At 42.2% G+C, this 20,604-nt stretch overlaps 1 long non-coding RNA gene and 1 pseudogene across 1 annotated transcript; one reads left to right on the top strand and one right to left on the bottom strand.

The window, feature by feature from the left end:
- The first annotated feature begins 1,889 nt into the window (after positions 1 to 1,889).
- LOC147823511 (uncharacterized) lies at positions 1,890 to 12,114 on the top strand. Its single transcript, XR_015443744.1, has 3 exons — positions 1,890 to 2,958; positions 3,336 to 4,491; positions 11,338 to 12,114. It is a non-coding gene; the product is annotated as an uncharacterized LOC147823511 (long non-coding RNA).
- Positions 8,082 to 9,378, bottom strand: LOC101714139 (SH2/SH3 adapter protein NCK1-like; annotated as a pseudogene).
- Positions 12,115 to 20,604: the final 8,490 nt, after the last annotated feature.

Raw genomic sequence — 20,604 nt, 5'->3', positions numbered from 1 at the left:
TTGTCAAGCCTGTCCTAAATCAACAGGGAAAATAAACAGGCTGTTTTTAACAAATACCAGCAGCTTCCCAGTAAGTGAGGTAAATGGACCAAAAAAATACGGCTTATGACCCCTTGATACCAAAACGTCCAGTAATTGTACACATATCTGTCCAGACCATCCTTTGGCATCTAAGTCATAAATATGTCACCCCAGATTCCTTAGCCCCTTCCATACCCATGTAAGCCTAATTCCTTTCCCTGTTAATTGCTAGTATCTCTTGCCCCTGGCAGTAGCCCATCCTGTCAGGGATGAAATCTCTCCCAGCTAGCTACCACTATCTCTCTCCCTCCCTCCCCTTGCTAGCCCTTAGAATCCCCTGACCTTAGTCCCTGTCCCTGTTCATTGGAATAAACTTTTCTTCTTTTTCTCACAACTGAGAGCCTGTCCTTTGTTGACAAGTGGATTCTTTATAACATTTGCGACCAACTGCTGAGAGGAATGAGACCACCCCAGCAGGCTAGCAGAAGGCAAAGAGGCAAGGACTCTATTCACCTCGGTGGAGGTGGACTGAAGGCAAGAGGCCCATCACTGCTGAACAGACAAAAAGCAGGAGTTTTTTGTAGGTGACTGGGAAGAAGAGGGTCTGGCACATCTGTCATGCATAGTGTAGGTGTAAACGTGTGGTCGAAGTCTATGCAGCGGTCAAGGGAGGGAAGATGTTGTGCTGTATTCTGTGGTCTTTCTTGTAACATCCTGTCCTGTGTTCTCTCTGCTCCGGGACAGCACGGCCTGCATCTGGTCTGGGGTGTGATGTGTCTTGCTGAAGCCTGCAGTTTTTTGTATCTATTAAACTGTAGCTTGGAATTAAGCAGTGTATTCATTAACCATTTTATGACCAGATCAAGCCTGACAGTATTTGTATACAATATAGTACATGCTACCATAAAAAAGATAAATTTGATTCATTTGTAGGAACATGGATGCACCTTGGGACGAGAAGCTTAAGTGAAATAAATCAGACACACAAACCTCAATATTGCATAGTCTCTCTTATATGAGAAACCCAAAGCATAAATAAATTAAAGAGCAAAATAAAAGACAGATAATATTTTTCTTGCAAAAGGGAAAGAGATCAAGATATGGAGGGAGGGGGAAGAGAGAGGGAGAGGAGGGGCAAGGAAGGGGCTAGAACAAGAGAATTAAGATGTGTTATTCACATGTACCAACTCCTCACAATGAATATAATCATTATGTACTGCAAACAAGTGCCAATAAAATTGTTTTTAAAAATAAAAAATTAATTAGAGTAAAAGACACATGACCATTAATTCCCCCCACAAATACTCTCTTCACTTTGAACATATTTCATTCTTGCCGTTTTCTTTTTGAGACAGGATCTTGTCTTGAACTCTTTATGTCTCCCAGACTGGCCTCAAACTCTGGCAATTCTCCTGCCTCAGCCTCCCAAGTGCTGGGATTACAGGCATGCACCACCATGCCCAACTTTCTTGCCACTTTCTGAAGCAGTTCTGGAAGTGGTGGCCTCAATGTTCTTAATCAATTCCAAATATTTACTTTTCATGGTCATTTTGACTTTGGGTAAGAAGCAGAATTTGCACAGTGCCAGATCTGATGAATAAGGTGGATAAGGACATGCCATGATGTGTTTATTTGACAGAAATTGCCATAAATATTTTGAATTGATTCATTACATGGAGGCAGCCATGACAGAACAATTAAAGACACTCATGAAACAAGACTTCCAGACCTGCTTAAGAGAGTGTCAAGAAGGATGGGTTAAATGTGTTTGAAGCAAGGGATGTATTCTAAGGGGGATTAATGACAATGTGTCTTTTACTGTAATAGATTTAAAAAATTTAAACATTCACTGTATTGTTATATTGGATTGTGAGTAACTTCTTGTGTGAGTGTTCCACAAGATGACAAACATTGCTAACAGATTTTAACTTGATAAACCAGCGATATCTTATAATAGTAGTATGTGATGCTGATCATCACATGATCACAATTAAACCAATGATTCCTCTCCCTCCATCTATCTCTCTGTCCATCTGTCTGCCCATCTGTCTGTCTGTCTGTCTCTCTCTCTCTGCAGGATTGTGGGTGATCATCTCTAAACAGCAAGATCATGCTTGCAAAGGAGGCGAAAAAGGCGGAGGAACCCCTCACTTCACAGGAGATTAGGAAGATGTGTAAAACATAGGAAACAGTGCAAAATTTGCAGAAAAACATCATGCAGATAAGGCTGTAGCAGGGCAAGCAATGAATCTGTTTAATGACAAGGCTGTGATAGCTAACCCAGCTCCATTTGTGTACCTGACTCCATTTGTGTAAAGTTGAGTGATTCCTCAGGGTGGTCACCTTCCCCTTCCTCCCCTGCCCTTGGGAGTCCCCTCAGCTAATACATAACAGACCACCACTGCATCCTGTGTGAGTCTGCAACTATGTTATCTTTACTACCTTGTAAACAGAAGACTCTAGCACCTATGTGAAACTTTGTTTTAACTAAACTGTGAAACTGCCCCTGATCCCCACTACTTAGCAAAGTTCTGCTTTTGTGAAATTTGGCTTGTGCTCCCTCTCTCTCTGAGCCCTCCCCAAATAGAAGAGCCCTTAAAAGGACCCTACAAACTGCCTTTCCTTTGTCCAGTGTTTGGGGGCCTGAGCCTGCTTTGGCTGCCAACTATGATAATAAAGGACTCCATTTAATTCAGTGTATGGCACATCTCTATAGTTCCAACTTGTCTGGCCATATAACAAGGCAATGTCACATTTTCACAAAATCCTCCAACAGAGGCAAAAGCAAGTATCACTGGACAGTTTCCTTGCATGAAAAGAAAAAAATTTCATTGAGCAATAGATAGCAGTGATTCCTTTACTGATAGTGCAAGTCATCCTACACAGTAACCCTCCTCTCTCTTGTCTCCCTCACACCAGCCACTAAGGTTTTCAAAGGTATGTTGAGGTTAAATTTGTTTATTTTTCTTTACATTTTTATTTTCTTTATTACTTTGTATTATACTACAGTATTGTAATCATTTTTATATGAATATTTTTGGCTTGTGGAACAAATCATCTGAGTTTCCATTATTTCTTATGGGGAAAGTCCCTTTGGACAAGTGCTTTGGAGTATAAGCATATTTTCAGAACAAATGCTTGCAAACCAAGGTTTTAAATATATATATAAATATATATATTTATCAATATATTTATATGCCACAAGGAGGAGCTGTTACTCAATTTTCAGGAATGTTTCTATCTATTAATATGTACTTTGTGAAATACAAAGTTTAGTAACAGAAGGCTGATACTTGTGAATTTGTGCTTTCTAGCCCTAATGACAGCTTCTCAGAGACTAAGTGGACTTTTGACTCAGACCAGCCTTGTGCACTTTGGACATAGTGGTGAAAGAGACCTGAGAGTTTTGAGTTGGAGTAGAAGCCAGTGAAGAAGGTATGGCTCAAAGGCCTACTGTGATGATCTGAGTATGATTTGTCCACCAACATTCATGTGGTGTTAGAAACTGGTCCCTAGGGTAAGTGCTGAGAGGTGAGACCTGAAGAGGTGATGAGATCCCCACCCTCAGGAAAGGATTCATGTAGTTCTCATAATAGTGGTTTACTCACTTTGAGAATGAGCTGTTATAAGTGATACAGGGGGAATAGAAGTAATTCCCAAACCTGCTGGATATCCAAAACTCAGGTTTGTGTTCTCTAAAATCAAAGAATGAATTCTAGGAACAACAGAGGTTAAGAGTAGGAAAAATTTATTGAGAGGAAGAAAGCTTCTAAGAGAGACAGAAGGGGGACTGAAAAGTGGGTTGCCTTGGACCCTATTTCCCAGGGGGGTTTTATGGAGCAAAGACACAAGGTGAGGCAGGGTTAAAATGGGACAAAACTATAAGACCCGATGGAAATTACAAGGTGGGCATGAAGTCGGGCAAAACCATGACCAACCAATAAGATTACAAGCACAGTCACCCAGGTAATATTTATTAAATGGGGATCAAATGGGAAAACAAGTCACATACAAGGAATTTCCCATTTAGAATATCAATTACTGCTAACTATCTCTAGAGGAAGTAGTATCTCTTTTCTTTTTTATAATGCTAACCAGTGAATGAGCCTCAATTGTTTTCCATGTTGGCTCCTCCCTGTGTTGGCTCCTTGAGGGCTGGCGCCTTGAGGGCAGCCCTGTCCAACTGCCTGCAAGATAATCTAATGGGGTAAGTGCTGGGAGGTGGGACCTTAAGAGGTGATGAGTTCATGAGACCCCCACCCTCAGGAAAGGATTCATGTAGTTCTTTACTTTGAGGATGGACTACTATAAGGAGAACTCAGCTCCCTCTCCTACACCCTCTCTCACCATGTGCTTTCTCTCTTCCTCAACCATCCACTTGCTTTCTCATTTTCTGTAGTACGTGGAGCAGCCCATAGCTTCTCCAGAAGCTAGCAGATGCTGATGTCGTGCTCTTAGACTTCTAAAACTGTGAGTCAAGACAAACTTCTTTCCTTTCTAAACCATTTGCCCTTGGGTATTTTGCTATAGCAAATGGATTAAGAACACACACCTAATAGACAGGTACCTCCTCTGAGTCCCCCTTGTGGCTTATGTTTCCCCAGATCACTGTCCCTACAGCATCCAGGGGTGGGTGGCAGGAAAACTGGAGTGATCCCTTCTCCCTCCAGGTGCTTCTGAGGGCGGACTGGGTGCTTAATCCAAAGCTTGGTGGGGCTGAATCAATCTGTCCATCTGTCTATCTGGTGCTTGAAATGCTACAGTGCTTCAAATACACATAAACACACATGCATTTGAAAAACAATCTTTTTGTGGTCTTTCTATCTGGAACCTAATTTATAGCTATATGTTTCTTCTTCTGGAAGGCTCCTGGATTTTCTTCCTTGTGGTTGAGTTGTAGTATTTGTATCTGGTGTGGCCCTAAAGGCATACAAAGTTACCTAGTGGTTTTCTGAGTTTCTGAATCTGAGATTGACCCACTTAAATGTATAGGCGATGGCATAATTTGTTTTCGTTTCTTTTCTTTTTGGTACCAGGGATTGAACGGGGGCAGGTGGTGGAACCACTGAACTAAATCCCTGGCCCTTCATTTCTATTTTTGAAGGTGAAGGTATTTGTTCTTAATGCTGAGCAGATGCACATGTTAATCACTTGAAAGAGAGCCCAGCAGAAGAGAAATGTGCAAGAGAAAGTGTCAGGAGAGCCCATGGAGACAGGCAAGAGTTGGCAGACCTGGTCATCACTGAGCTCAGTGCTGTCATTATACCTGGTGAGGTAGCTGAATGCTGTGAGACCAACTGTTCATTTTAATTAATGCTCACTGACTTTAAAATCTTCTTCCCCAAAGTGTTGCCAGCTCAGCTGCCATTTTGAACATTTCTGTGCCAGGCTCTAGGATTGTGGTTTGCAGTCTTTGCTGCACATGAGAATCAGTTGAGGAGCTTATTAAAACTCCAAGGGCCTGGCTCACATTTGAGACCAGTTACCACAAACTTCCTGGGGTTGGAACCCAACACTCACACTCTCCAGGACACTCAGGTGATTCCCCTGTGCTCTAGTAAGTGTCCAGTGGTTCCTGAATTTGGCTACACATTGGAATCACTTGGTCTCTCCTCAGCCAGCAATGCCTGTGTCCCGCCACAGAGATTGTGGCAGGCCTGACTTAAAATCTGGATTTTGAAATTTTTAAGATTCCCAGATGATTCTCATATACAAGCTATTTGGCAACCATTCCTCTGCACCATTACTTCTCCATTGTCAAAGGATGCACGCATCACCCAGAGGTCTTGTTGTCAGGTAAAAGGGCCTAAAACCAAGACCAGACCAGCCACAATAAGCCTTTATTAGGGGAATAAATCTGCCAGGCTGTCTCTGAACAAAGGAGAGACAAAAGCAATATGGCCAGGGCAGGGAGAGTCTTTTATAGAGACTGGGGTGGGGTTTGTAGGGGCTGAGGTGGGGTTGAGTGAGGTAGTGACTAGGGAATGGAGGAGCCGGTGACATCACTAAGTGGTAGGAGGTGAGCAAGTATTAGGTTACTCTCTAGGCAGGAACAGGGGCATGCTGGGAAGAAGGGTTTATTCTTTGGTGGGAGCAACCATCTTGGCATGATGTCACACAGGGGAGGGGGCAAGGCACCATAGGAAGAGGGCAGCTACTATACATAATAGCTGCTGAGGTAGTGGGAGACCTATCACTTGTCAGAAGGCAGACTCTGCCATGGCTTCCAGGGGACAAGTGGCATGTGCACCACACACTGAAGCTTCAAGGCTTTGGAAGTCACGGTGGAGGGTTTGTTTGTTTCTGGACCTTTTTGGTGTAGAAATCACTTTTTGATCAATGATGCTACTTTTCAAATAAAAATTTGATTTACAAGTATAACTGTTTCCCACATTTCTTTGACCTCTTGTTTAATCTTCTTCATAAGGAATTCTGTTATATATTTATTTCAAACTAAACAAAGTCAGTGTCATTTTAAGATGACTTTGAAAGTTTGCAATATTCTTGAAACTTTTGGAGACCTTTTGGACATCCACAGTGAGAACTGGGAACCACAGTTTTAGAACACGAGTGTGTTGCTCATTAATATTTATATATACCTACTTATGTAAGTTACTTACTGATATTTTACCTATATAATATTTCAGATATTTATGGCTGTGCAAAAAACAAAATCCAAATTGTGTGGCTTACCCAACAATTTGTGCTCTTGGTTCTCTGGATTGACTGAGCTTCACTGGGCTTCACATCGGCTCTCACATGCACCTGCAGGCATCCAGAAGCTCAACCAGGCTGCAACTGCAGCAGTGTATGCACTTTTCTCTGTTGCGTGGGCTGAGCTGGCTGGAACAGCTGTGGTTGGTTTAGCAGCCATTGGTCATTCCATATGGCAATCTTGGGCTTCTCTTAACCTATTGACCTGGGGGTGGCTGAGAACCTTACATGATAGCTGGTATTCCCCAGAAGAAGCATTCCTAATGTTAAAAGATAAATGTAAGCACAAAAATATTTTAATGAATTTATTTGAGGAGACATCAATCTATGAATTGGGCAGCACCAGCCTGTAAGTGGTTCAGGGCTCCCTGAGGATGGGAGGCAAAGGGCTCCTTTTTTAAAATGATACTGGGGATTGAGCTCAAGGCTTTCATACTGAGCTACATCTCCTATCTTTTTCTTTATTATTATTATTATTATTATTACTATTATTAATTATTTTAAATTTTGACACAGAGTTCTGCTATTTCACTAAGTTTCTCTGGCTAGACTTGAATTTACAATACTCCTGCCTCAGCCCACCAAAGTGCTGAGAAAGGTGTTCTTAGGAAAAAGACAAAGAAAATATTTGGTTAAAGTGGAGAGTGCCTGGTTGGAGGTAATATGGTAATCTCCAGTTAAGCTTCATTTTCATTTTTCTAGGCTATTATTGTAGACAGCTAAGTTAATTAGATATATTGTAGGCAGTTAGACAGGGCTGGAGCCTCGGAGCCAATGTAGAAGACAATTGAGACACATTTACTGAGGGCCAACGTTTGAAAAAAAAGAGAACTACTGCACCCACATACTTCCCCTACGGATAAATAACAGTGATTGATATTTTTTTTCATATATAGATATAATTTTATATGAAGGGAAACTATGGCAGAACTAGCAGGGGCCTTTAGAAGGAAATACAAGAAAGGCAATAAAGGAATCCTTCCATACAGACTTCTGATCTGCATTATTTGATTTTTTTTCTCAAAATACAAAACCTTAATATTAGAAGCAAAGGGCTGGGGATTTAGCTCAGTGGTTTCGCCGCCTGCTGTGCAAGCACAAAGACTGGAGTTCGATCCCCAGTACCAAAAAAAAAAAAAAAATTAGAAGCAAAGAGAAAAACAGCAAAGAAGAAAACTTTAAAATAAAAGACCAAGAATAAGAAATTGTTCTATGCAAATGCATTGCATATATAATATATATGTATGGGCTGAGTGATAACAAAAATACTTATGTATTATAATCAATTCTCATACAGAGTTAGAAACAGCAATTTCTAATCAAGCAGGATTGGACCAACATTTTCTCAGTCTTCAATTACATGAGGAATAAAGCTGTATTAACAGTCACTTCTGATTTGCAGTATCATGATAAATGTTTGACAAGATATAACTTTTTTCCTTGTTCACTTGTAAAAATTGGTGCCTTTTTGTAATGTTCTACAAGTTCTTCCATGGTGCTGAATTTACACTCCCCAATGCAGTAGAAGGTCTCTTTTAGTTGGACTTTAAAATGCTTGTTTTTCCCCTGTGCTTTCTTTCTTTTTATTTTTTTTTGGTACCGGGGATTGAACTCAGGTCCTTGCACTTGTGCAGCAGGAGGCGAAACCACTGAGCCAAATCCCCAGCCCCTTTCCCTTGTGCTTTTAATGATACTGAAAAATCATCTGGTGAAGATTCAGTATCCTGGATGAGAAAATCTCCTTCATGTCCCCTTTCATTTAATGCCATTTCTGCTTGATATCTGGCAATTTTGCCGTAATACCAAGGATTGCCAACAAACTTTCCAGTGAGTGAAGGGTAATATAATCACACTGTGGAGGTGGCAGTTCAAAACTTGAAGTTAATGAATTATTCTGCATAATGGTGACGTAGTTTTTTGGCACCAGACCAACCATCCTATTGATCTTCCTGCATTTCCACCACTCTGGGTCATTTTCTGGCTTTTCAAAAACATCCATTACGTCGCCTTTCTCAAAATTAAGTTCTTCATCATTGGATGAACTGAATGGGCAAAGAGCCTGTATCACATGCAACACTTGCCCAGTGTTTAGGTTACTGACAACAGCTGCTAATTTCTCTGACAGTGAACTCACATGGTCACCCAAAGGACTTCACCTTCTTCAGTTACACAGTTTGAAGAGAACCATCCAATTTGTCCATTGTAGCTACCCCACCACCACCCATCACTGTGCTTCTCCATGACAATCACTTTTGTTCCTTTTATCAATGATAATTCATCTTCTCTCTCAGCCATGTAGTTAAATTTCACATAGGCTGGCATGTTGAGGTCGTAAAGATGTTCCCCTGGGTCAACAAAACTGTCATCAGCAGGAGATGCAGAATCTGGAACACTAGGTTTTCTTTTCACTTTTCCAATGTGTAAGGTATCCTTTAGATTTTTTACAGTAGATGCTTTTCGAGCACAGTTTTTCCTTTCCACATAGTTAGAAGGCACAAAACCTGTTTTATTCATAGAATTTCTAACTCATCATCAGGACTTAGAATCATCCAGAAGCCATAATCTCTCATCCTTCTTGATATCCAGCTCTTGTTCTTATTGGCGCACATAATCAAATTTGGCTACTGCCACTTCTTCTGCCATCTTTCAACAGTTTCAGCAAGTTTGTAGAGGTGTGACTCCATAGTCAGCTGGCTCCAAGGCAGAGAAGCATGGCAGAGGAGTATTGCATATAAGCTTCCCTATGTGAGCCCAGGTGGCTCCAGTCTCCTGAGGAGGGCACCCGGACGCTGCTATGGATGCCAAGATGGCCATTACCGATTGATATTCTAAATAGACATCAATCACATTGAGAACCAAAACCTCCCTAGTCTGTTTCCTTTCCAGAAAAATCCTTATTCATTTCATGCATTCTTACTACATGACTTGTTTCCCCTTTTGATCCACATTTAATCAATATTGCCTAAGCTACTGCACTTGTAATCTTATTAATTGATCATAGTTTTGCCCCACCTCATACCTACCTTATGATTTTCCTTTGGAATGTAGTTTTATCCCACCTTGAACCTGCCTCTAATCATGGCTTTGCTCAAAACATCCTTGAGAAGCAGAATGGGTGGGCAACCCATTTTTCTGGGTGTCCCCATCTGTCTCTCTTAGAAGCTATCTTTCTCTCAATAAATTCTTCCTGCTCTTAACCTCTGTTGTTTCTAGAATTCATTCTTTGATTTTAGAGAACATGAACTTGGTGCTTTGGATATCTAGCAGGTTGGTGGGAGTTTTAATATTTCCCTTACATTATTTGGATTTTTTGGAGGTCCAGTTGGAGGTCTTCCACTGAGATAATTAAGAGTATGCTTTTTTTTTGTTTCATAGATTCTAATTTGTTGTTTCATAAATTCTGCCCTTTGTTTCATAGATTCTGCCTTTTGTTTCAAAATTATTTTAAGATAGGGCCATTGAACTGGTAAAAGGTGGCAAGTCTGGCTCAGCCTATCTTCCAGTTTTCTCCAGATGGCAGCCACCTGTTCTGGAGCAAGTCACCTCAGGGACACTTTGAGGATTTAAGAATCAAGTAGAAATTAAAGGGATGCTATTCTTTCTCTTAGATTTCTTTTGGGAACTCAATGCCAAAGTTGAAAGGCCTGGCTACCTCCTGGAACCAAAGTAGAATACAGAGAGAAATATTTTTTATGATGTTATTTCACAACTAGAATTGTACTGTAAGAAAGATTGTCAGTATTGTCTTATGGTCAATATTGTCTTATGTTCAGATCTTCTTTACATTAAGAAGTAATCATTGCTTGTGTTCAAAATGTAAATGTAAACCACAGGAAGACCAGACACCTGACTCTTAAGGCATTCATTACATTTAAGCCTGAGTCTACTTCTTGCCCTTTAGAATTTAAAGGTGAGGTTTCTGAGACAACTTTAAAATGTAAATGTGAGCCACAAGAAAACTAGACACTTGGCACTTAAGGCATTCCCTACCGCTAAAGCAGAACTTAAATCAGTTTTTCTGTCATAAAGCCCTCTCCTAGCTCCTTGCAGCTCTTACCCACCATGTAACTGTTTTCCTCCACTCTGCTATAGAAAGGGTAAACAGCCAGATTCTTGCAGGAGTCTGCCTTTCTTCAAGGCTGACCCCCTCATACTAATAGGGTGGACAGTTACATTCCTATAGATAAAGTCTTTGCAACCTTTAAGGAACCATGTGGCCTCAAAGATATAGATTACACTAGCAACTATGTCCTGAAAACAAAGTTCATGATGCCCTGTTCTCACAACATTCACAAGGAAGAAAACTGTTGTCATGTGAGACATGACTAACCTGCTTTTTGCTTGCTTCTGTGACTTTGTTTCCTCACTTCCCCCCAGCTTCATGTCACTAGAAAGACCCCCTTTTGGAAAATGTATAAAAACCAAAAGCATTTCCTTGTCCGGTACTCAGTCTTTTTGGACAGAAAGTCCAACTCAGTCAAGGACAACCAATAAATCCTCCTGAGTTCCCCAGTGGTCTCTCCTGTGTCTTTTATCCCACAACATTTATGACAACCATGAAGGGACTGGAGATAACAGAATTTCTATCTCCTTTGCCTTCAGGCTCAAGAAGGGCCCGAGCTTCAGGAATGCAGCCACCAGGTACAGAAATGATGCCACCAGATGAGACTTCAGCTCAGAGAGAAAACCAGTCCTTCCAAGCTCAGAGACCTCTTCACTGTCAGCACAAAAGAAACCCAAGGGGATTCAGGATAATTCTGGAACAATAGCATGCTACAGGACCATGGCAAGTTTTTGATGGCCCATGGGGGAACCTGTTCTGTTAGGATGGAAGGGGAGCCTGATCACCTCCCGGGTTGTACCTAGTAATCAAACTCAAGGGGAGTTGGATGAAACCTACAACCCCAAGTAGAACACAGGAGCAGCCTGCAAGTAAGAGTGGCTCACAAACAACTCTCAGACAGCTTGTGGGATAGGCCAGCAAGGAGAGTGATGTGCAAAGTGGGTGTCTCAGGTGGTCAGACTTAGGGGCAGTTGGATTAAACTCACACCAGGTATTCTGAGTAGCCAGACTCAGAGGGAGTCAGGTGAAACCTGCACCTGGACTGGAAAGTGGGAGAGGGGAGGCATGTGATTGTGTGTGAAAGAGGGGAGTAAAGTATGTGGAGCTGCCGGTCACTTGATACATACTGTATGCTCCAGGCAAGTGTGGGGCCTTCTGGGGCTAGTGCCCATCCACATAAGGCTTAGCAAGTTACCCTATTAACACTAGGCATGTTTAGGAGTCTGAGTTTGGGATTATGAACCCTCTTAACTGCTAAGCAGCACCTGAAAACTCCCACAAGGAAGGTGGTCTAACCAGCTTGAAGTGAGAGTGCTTGAGAGAGTGAATTGCATTGTAACAGGGTGGAAATGGGAGGAGAAGCATCCAAACCCACCCCACTGGAATGTATGTTAAATAACTTTAACAGAGGCTATATAGGGGACCGTGGAGTAAAGTTGACCTCCCAGAGGTGGAAACACTTTGTAAAGTTGATTTGCCTTCCTCTGATGTGGGCTAGCCAGCTGAAGGAACAATTGACAGAGTAATAATTGGATGTGTATATAGGGTGATAGTTGGGGGATGAAAGAGCATGACTAGGACATCTGGATCAGTTTCCCTATATTGACCCCTGCTTAAATTTAGTCCAGACCTGACCAACCTGGCTGCAGCCCTGGCTGGAGGCATATTGTAAAACACTCATAGCCTGAGCCGAGCCCTGGACAGAAGGGAGGGAAGAATCAGCCTTACTAGGAAGCTCAGCAATAAAAGAAAGACAACAAAGGGACAAATAAAAAAACCAAACAAATCCAGTTTTGCAAGACCCACCAGAAGAGGAAGAGATCTCTCCCCCTTAAGCTCCCATTTTTCCCTGTTGCCAAGGCCAATCTGTAGGAAGGCAAGATCAAGTGATAGTGAGGCCCCCACACTACTCAGGGAGGAAAAACCAAACTAAATGCCCCAGAGCAAAAGCAAGGAAAACCTAAGCAATCAAACAAGCTGTCTTTGCTCAGGTCAGACAAAGGCCCTGCAATTGCCCCTCCAAGAAACTAGGGGACCCATTTATTATGATATGGGAGGCCACATTTGGAGGGAGGATGGACCTTAGTCTGTCAGCTCTTTTCATCTACTAATCTCCTCAAGTGGAAACATCATATTCCCTCTCACATAGAAAAACTCCAATCCCTCATAGATCTAAGGCAATCCATTTTTCAGACTCACAATCCAACCTGGACAGATTGCAAACAGCTTCTCCTAACAATGTTTAACATTGAGGAGCACTGAAGAGTTACTCAGGCAGCCCTTCACTGGCTGGAAAACAATGCACCAGGGGGCATATTCAATGTTCAAGCCTACACCCTATAGTAGTTCCCAGGAACTGAACCAAACTGGGACCCAAATAATGCAGAGCAATTAGAAAGTTTACAAAAATATGGGGAAGCCCTTCTAGAAGGTCTAAAAAAGGGAGAAAAGAAAGTAATAAATATGGGAAAGATCTCAGAAATATTCCAGGGTACAAATGAAAGTCCCAGCCAGTTTTATATGAGACTTTGTGAAGCATTCCAAGTGTGTACTCCATTTAGCCTGGAAGCAACTGAGAATCAGTGTGTGATAGATATATGCAAGTTTTGAGACAAGCTCATGGAGACATCAGGCAGAAGCTAAAAAAGCCAGAAGGTTTTGCTGGCATGAAAGCATCCCAAATTTTAGAGGTAGCTACCAAAGTATATGTAAATTGGTACCAAGAAGCAAAGGAGAGGCTGACCGGATGCTCAAAAAGAAAGCAAACCTGCTATCAGCAGTACTTATGGGGTGGGGGTGGGGATAGAGGTTGCCAAAGAATGGGGGCATGGTGCAGGCAGAACAAAAACAAACCCAGCCAGGAACTGCCAACTGACCAAAGATAGATTGGGATCAATGTGCATGATGTAAAAAGTATGGACACTGGAAAGATGAACACCCAGAAAATGCTGACAGAGATGATGATGATGAAAATTCTAAAACTAGGAGACCATTCACAAAAGCCTATTAAAGTTGCCCCTGGGAGAAACCAGATGCTGGCCTTATTGAGCTGGCAGTAACTGAAAGTTATGAGGATTAGACTAGACTGAGCATAATATGCTTGGGCCCCAAAGAGCCTATGGTCAAGATGAAAGTGGCGGGGGGTGGGGGGGCAGTTGATGGACTTTATGGTAGACAGTGGAGTAGAGCACTTGGTGGTCACACACCCTATCAGGCCTTTATCCAAGAAAAATGTGACTATTGTAGAAGCCACTGGAGTTCCAGAAAAGAGACCATTTTGTCAACCTAAAAGATGTGTTATAGGGGGAAAAAAACCCAGTGTGAGTTCCTGTGTCTGCAAAACTACCCAGTTCTATTGTTCAGGAGAGATTTACTCTAGAAGCTGCAGGCTTAAATTACCTTTGCACTACAGGGAAATGTGACTTTACTTTAAGCTTGACTCAACCAGGGGTCATGGTGTTAACCCTTAATGTCCTGAAGGCAGAGGAATGGAAGTTATATTTGGATAAGTCACAAAAGCTGACAGATGAGGTAAATAGACTAACACACAAGATTCCCAAGATCTTTGCTGAAGGCAACCCACCAAGGCTAGCTGTAAAGCAAACACCAGTAATAATAGAACTAAAGCCAAGAGCAGCTCCTGTTTGAGTCCACCAAGACCCCCTACCTTGGGAAGCCATACAAGGTATTTAAAGGCATTTAAATCAGCTCTTAGAACGTGGAATCCTGGCTAGATGCTAGGCATCTGGAACACCCCACTCCTGTCAGTATGTAAGCCAGGGACAAATGAATACAGACCAGTACAGGACTTGCATTCCATGAATAAAGTTACTGAGACTATACATCTGAGAGTGTCTAATCCATACACACTGATGGGACTTATTCTAGCAAGTGCTGCCTGGTTTACCTGCTTAGATATAAAAGATACTTTTTTCTGTTTATGCCTGGCACAGATTAGCCAGCCCATTTTTGCATTTCAATGGGAGAATTCTGTCACAAGCACAAAGAAACTACTAACCTGGACTAGGCTTCCATAGGGGATCAAAAACTCTCCCACAATCTTTGGAGAAGCACTAGCTAATGACCTCAAAGCTTTCATCACACCAGGGGACAACTGCACCCTTCTGCAGTATGTAGATGACCTTCTTCTGGTGGCCCCAACTCGTGAGGACAGTTATCAGGGAACCAAGGACCTCCTTTATTTGCGTTGGAGGGCTGGATACAAGGTATCCAAGAAAAAGGCACAGATTTGCTGACAAGAGGTCAAATACCCAGGCTTCATAGTGACTCACGGGGAATGCCAATTAGGCACAGAGTGAAAGCAGGCTGTATTCACCCTCCCAACTCCAACCACCCAGTGCCGAATAAGAGAATTTCTGGGGGCAGTGGATTCTGTTTTATCTGGATCCCAAATTTCTCACTTAAGGCTAAGCCCCTATTTGAAGCCACAAAGGGAAGAGAAAAAGAGCTTCCTCTGGGAAGCTGACCAGGAAAGCTCATTTAAACAGATCAAAGAAGTCTTGACTCAGGCCCCAGCCTTGGGACTGCCAGATATAACCAAGCCTTTGTTCCTATATGTCCATAAATGAAATAGCTATAGGAGCCTTGACTCAGGTTTTGAAATCCTGGCACTGCCCAGTGGCATACTTGTCAAAACAGACTGTGTGGCTCTAGGATGGCCTCCATTTTTCAGGGCACTTGCTGCCATTACCCTGTTGATTCAGGAAGTTGACAAGCTGACAATGGGACAACTAATTATTTTAGTACCACATTCAATGATAATCCTAATGGACCAGAGAGGACACCATTGGTTATCAGATCAGAGGATGACTCATTATCAAGGGCTGGGTGAAAATCTCTGGGTGAAAATTCCCACTGTGAACACTTTTAATTTAGCCACCTTGCTCCCAGTTGAACTGGGAGCCCCCCTCCATGACTTTGTGGAAGTAGTAGATGAAGTGTTCTTGAGCAGGCTCCCCTCAATAATCATCCCCTCAGAGAGCCAGATGTTGAATATTTCAAGGTGGAAGCACCCTTGTGCCAGAAGGGGTCTGATGGGCAGGATATGCAGTGGTGACATTGGACCCTGTGGTAGAGGCCTGGCCTCTGTCCACTAGAACCTCAGCCCAGAAGGCAGAGCTGATAGCTTTGTTAAGAATTCTTTTATTAGCAAAGGATAAGAAAGATAACACCTATACTGATTCAAAATATGCCTTTGCAACATTGCATGTGTATGGAACCATATATAAGCATAGAGGACTTTTGACTGCTAAAGAAAAGGAAATAAAGTATAAATAAGAAATTTTGTGGTTACTAGATGCAGTATGGGCTACAGAGAAAGTGCCTGTTACACACTGCAGGGAACACCAGTGAACTGGAACATTAGAAGCCAGAGGGAACCAAAAAGCATGCAGAGAAGTGAAACAGGCTGCTATGACAGCCCTCCAATCTGAAAGAGGGACCCTAGGTATTTCTCTCATATCCGAGGCTCCTTTCTCAGAGACCTCAAATTATTCTCCAAGTGACAAAGCCTGGTTTTCTCGAGAAGCTGGAAAGTATGTAAAGGGAGAGTGGTGGAAGTTTGCTGATGGGAGGCTATCCATCTCCAAAGTGCTGGGTCCTAGGTTTGTAAAACAATTCCATCAAGTGTCTCATATGGGAAAGAGCATTGGAAACATTACTAGGCCTCCATTTCTATGTGCCATGGCTCACTGACATTGCTTGAGCTGTTTGTGAGCAATGCTTAACCTGTGCACAAAACAACCCAAGACAGGGGCCCATCTGTCCTCCTGGTATCCAGGAAAGAAGAGCTGCCCCATGTGAAAACTTGCTTATGGACTTTGCTGGATTGCCTTGAGCAGGAGGCTATCAATATATGTTAGTGCATTCTCAAGATCGGTTGAGGCCTTCCCCTCCTTAACAGAAAAGGCATGAGAGGTGACCAAGGCACTACAAAGAGACATCATAGAAAGATTTGGACTACCCCTGACCTTAGGGTCAGACAGTGGGTCAGCATTTGTAGACAAAATAGTCCAGGAGCTCACATAGATGTAAGAGATAAAATGGAAGCTTCACATGGCTTACCAGCCACAGAGCTCAGGAAAAGTGGAATGCATGAATGTGACATTCAAACAATTGCTGAAAAAATATTGTCAGGAAATCCACTTGAGATGGAACCAAGACCTACACATGGTCCTCTTTGGAATCTGAGAGAGCCCCACCAAACAAACTGGGTAGTCCCCTTATGAAATTATATTTGGCTGGCCACTTTCCATCATAGATCAAATCAAGGGTAATCTCTGTGAGCTAGGGGAATTGTCTCTGAGGAGACAGATGCAGGTTTTAAGAAAAGCCATGCAAAGTATTCACGGATGGGTACAAGAAAAAAATGTCCATAAGTCTAGCAGACCCAATACACCCCTTCAAACCCAGGGGCTCTGTTTGAGTCAAGAAATGAAATCCAACTACCTTGGGACCCATATGGGATGGGCTCCATATTGTAATTTTGTCTATTCCTGCTACCATTAAAATTTCAGGAATCGTGCCTTTTCCCACCACAGTCAACTGAAACAGGCTGCCCAAGACCCATGGACCAGTCAGCAAGATCCAAACCACTCAAACTGACTGATCTTGCCATGAGACCAAGGTACTGCCAGAGATGATAGCCCTGCTCTAGTCACCTCTAGAAGCTGACTAGTGTATGCATGGCAGAAGCCTGAGGAAATGACATACCTACCCAGGTCACTCTGGAAGCTGACCAGTATATGCATGGCAGAAGCTTGAGTATCGTCATGGAGCTACAACAACCAGATAAGTCTCTTTTCCTTTCTGTTGTAATTCTTTTCTTGCTTCAGTCAGGAGGAAAATCCTTAGAAGAATGCTCCCACTGCATTTATACTATGTGATCAGGAAACATTATAACAAAGGCCCTGCTATATCATACCTATTATGAGTGTACAGAGATGCACCAGGGAACTTGCACTCACAAGAGACAACCTACTCAGTCTGTGACCAGGGGATAACCATCCCTATGTCTAGTATGACCTCAGGTCCCCTCCATATAAAACCTGGTTTGAAGTCTGTTGGAGAAAAAGAGACAGGTGAAGGTGGCCTTTTAAACAGAATTAAGGTCCTTTCAAACTATAAAGGGACCATTTCTGTGTACTTTGATATATGTGGAGCAAAACATATCTAAACCCATTTGCAACCTCATGCAGGAGGTTAACAGGAAAGATATGATAGAGATACTCTTGTGTTCTTATGTGGCCCTTGGAAAGGAACCAGCCATTACCATTGCCTGACCCAATCACAATAGGATGATGCATGGAACTGCTGGAATTGTGTAACTTGGACTATCAGCTGGTCTATTACAAATCACAAAATACAGATGATAATATCAGGACAAGAAGTTGCCACCTTCACAAGATTACTAAACCAGACTGTCGAACACAGGCATATAATCTTGTAAACTTCACTGTACTATAGGTAGAGTTGTCTGAACAGGCTACAGGTTACCTTATGATATTAACATTTTGTTATGGGGTATCAGCCTCAGGAACCTATATATATATATATATATATATATATATAAATAAAAAATATATGTAATATAAATATATATATAAATATAATATATATATATATTTTTGTACCGGAGATTGAACTCCGGACCTTGAGCTTGCTAGGCAGGTGCCGGAACCACTGAGCTAAATCTTTGGCCCAAACCTCTGTATATTTTATCAAGAAGACTCAAACCACTCAACTCAAATATTTCAGGTTTTTGACTCACTCTATGACCATCTCCCACAGGAATTGCCCAAATCTTATCCCTTAGCCAGGAATCTGTTCACTCAGAGGGCTGAGAATATAGCCCAAAACCTAAATGTCTCCTCATGCTATGTCTGTGGGGGAACTAACATGGGAAACCATGGTCATGGGAGTCAAGAGAACTGTTGCTGAGGACAATTTCACCCTACCATTAACTCCCCTCAACCTTACTGCCACAAATCCAAGCATTTGACATTTAAAAACTTCCATTATAGGAAGGTTCTGCATTGCCTGCTGGGGAAAAACTTTCACGGAATATAAAGGAAAATTAATTTGTGTGGGGGAACAATATGACAATGAGACTCAGGAAAAACCTTGTGGTGGGGAAAACAAAATTGGTCATATCCATTGCTCTCAAATCCATTTTCTTGTTTTTCCTTCTTGAACCACTTCTGGTACCAATTAGAGGCTCCAAATGACAGGAAAGCACCCCTTGGCTTTTACTGGATTTGTGGACCACAAGCCTATTGGCAATTGCCAGCCAGGTGGATGGGGCATACATACCGGGGACAATTAGACCATCCTTCTTCCTAATTCCCTTAAAACAATGATTAATTTAGGGTACCTCATTTATGGAGAAAGTGATAAGAGGGCCAGAAGGGCAGAACAAATAGGAGACTAAAAAGACAACAAATGGCCTCCCAAAAGGACCATTCAGTGTTATGGCCCAGCTACTTAGGTGGAAGATGGCATATGGGGATGCTGAGCCCCAATTTACATGCTCAACCGCATCAGAAGTTTACAAGCTGTACTTGAACTTATCAGCAATGACACAGCAAGGGCCTTAAACCTCCTTCGTCAGCAAGCCTCTAAGGAGAAATGCCATCTATCAGAATAGACTGGCCTTGGACTACCTCTTCACCCAGGAAGGAGGTGCATGTGGAAAATGCAATTTGACCAAGTGTTGCCTAGAGATTGATGATAATGGCAAGGTCAATAAAGACATGACTTCCAGAATCCAAAAGCTTGCTCGTATCCCAGTTCAAAATTAGAAAGGACAGTCACCTGACACTCTCTTTAGAGGTTAGTTTTCATCTTTTAGGGGATACAAAACTTTAATAGGAATGGTCCTAGCTACTCTGAGAATATGCCTCATTGCTAGTCAGAAACATTGCTTTTTGCCCTTGCTAGTCAGAAACATTCAGTCAGCTTTAGAGACCCTGGTAGACAGACACACCACTACTAGTCTAATGGTCTTAACTAAATACCAGTCTCTACCTGTTAGAGAACTGCCCCCTAACAACAGAAATATGGATGATAATGATGCTTTCTATTAAAACTCATTTATAGTAGTCATCAAAAGGGGAACAAAGCAGAACTTCAAAGAAAATCAGTTTTCTTTTCAGAAAGCCATCTCCTATCTCCTTGCAGCTCCCACTCCCTGTGTAACTGTTGACCTCTGCTCTGCTATAGAAAGGTAAACAGCCTTCCTTCGAGGCTGACTGCCCCATACTAATAGGGTGGACAGTTACACTCCTATAAATAAAATCCATGCAAACTTTAAGGAACTATATGCCCTGAAGGATATAGATGACACTGGCAACTATGTCCTGTAAACAAAATTCATGATGTACTGTTCTCAAACATTCACAAGGAACAAAACTGACATCTTGTGAGACCTGCTTTTTTGTTTGGTTTTTGTTTGCTTCTGTGACTGTGGTTGCTCATTCTCCCCCAGCTTCATGTAACTAGAAAGACCCCCTTTTGGAAAATGTATAAAAACTAAAAACATTTCCTTGAATGTTGCTCAAGTCTTTTTGGACAGAAAGTCCAACTGAGTCAAGGACCACCAATCAGTCCTCCTGAGAGGCTGGGGATTTAGCTCAGTGGTGCCACCGCATGCCTCTGAAGTGCAAGGTCCTGAGTTTGATCCCTGGTACCAAAAAAAAAAAGCTAAATCCTTCTGAGACCCCCAGTGGTCTCTCCTGTCCTTTTTATCCCACCACACCACTGAGCATGAGACTACTTTTTGCCATTTA

Source organism: Heterocephalus glaber, unplaced genomic scaffold (genome assembly GCF_053883595.1).
Source record: "Heterocephalus glaber isolate CG9 unplaced genomic scaffold, H.glaber_assembly_v1.0 deba00001577, whole genome shotgun sequence".
Classification (NCBI taxonomy): domain Eukaryota; kingdom Metazoa; phylum Chordata; class Mammalia; order Rodentia; family Bathyergidae; genus Heterocephalus; species Heterocephalus glaber.
The sequence above is the reverse complement of the archived record's forward strand: the minus strand, read 5'-3'. Positions and strand labels throughout refer to the sequence as shown.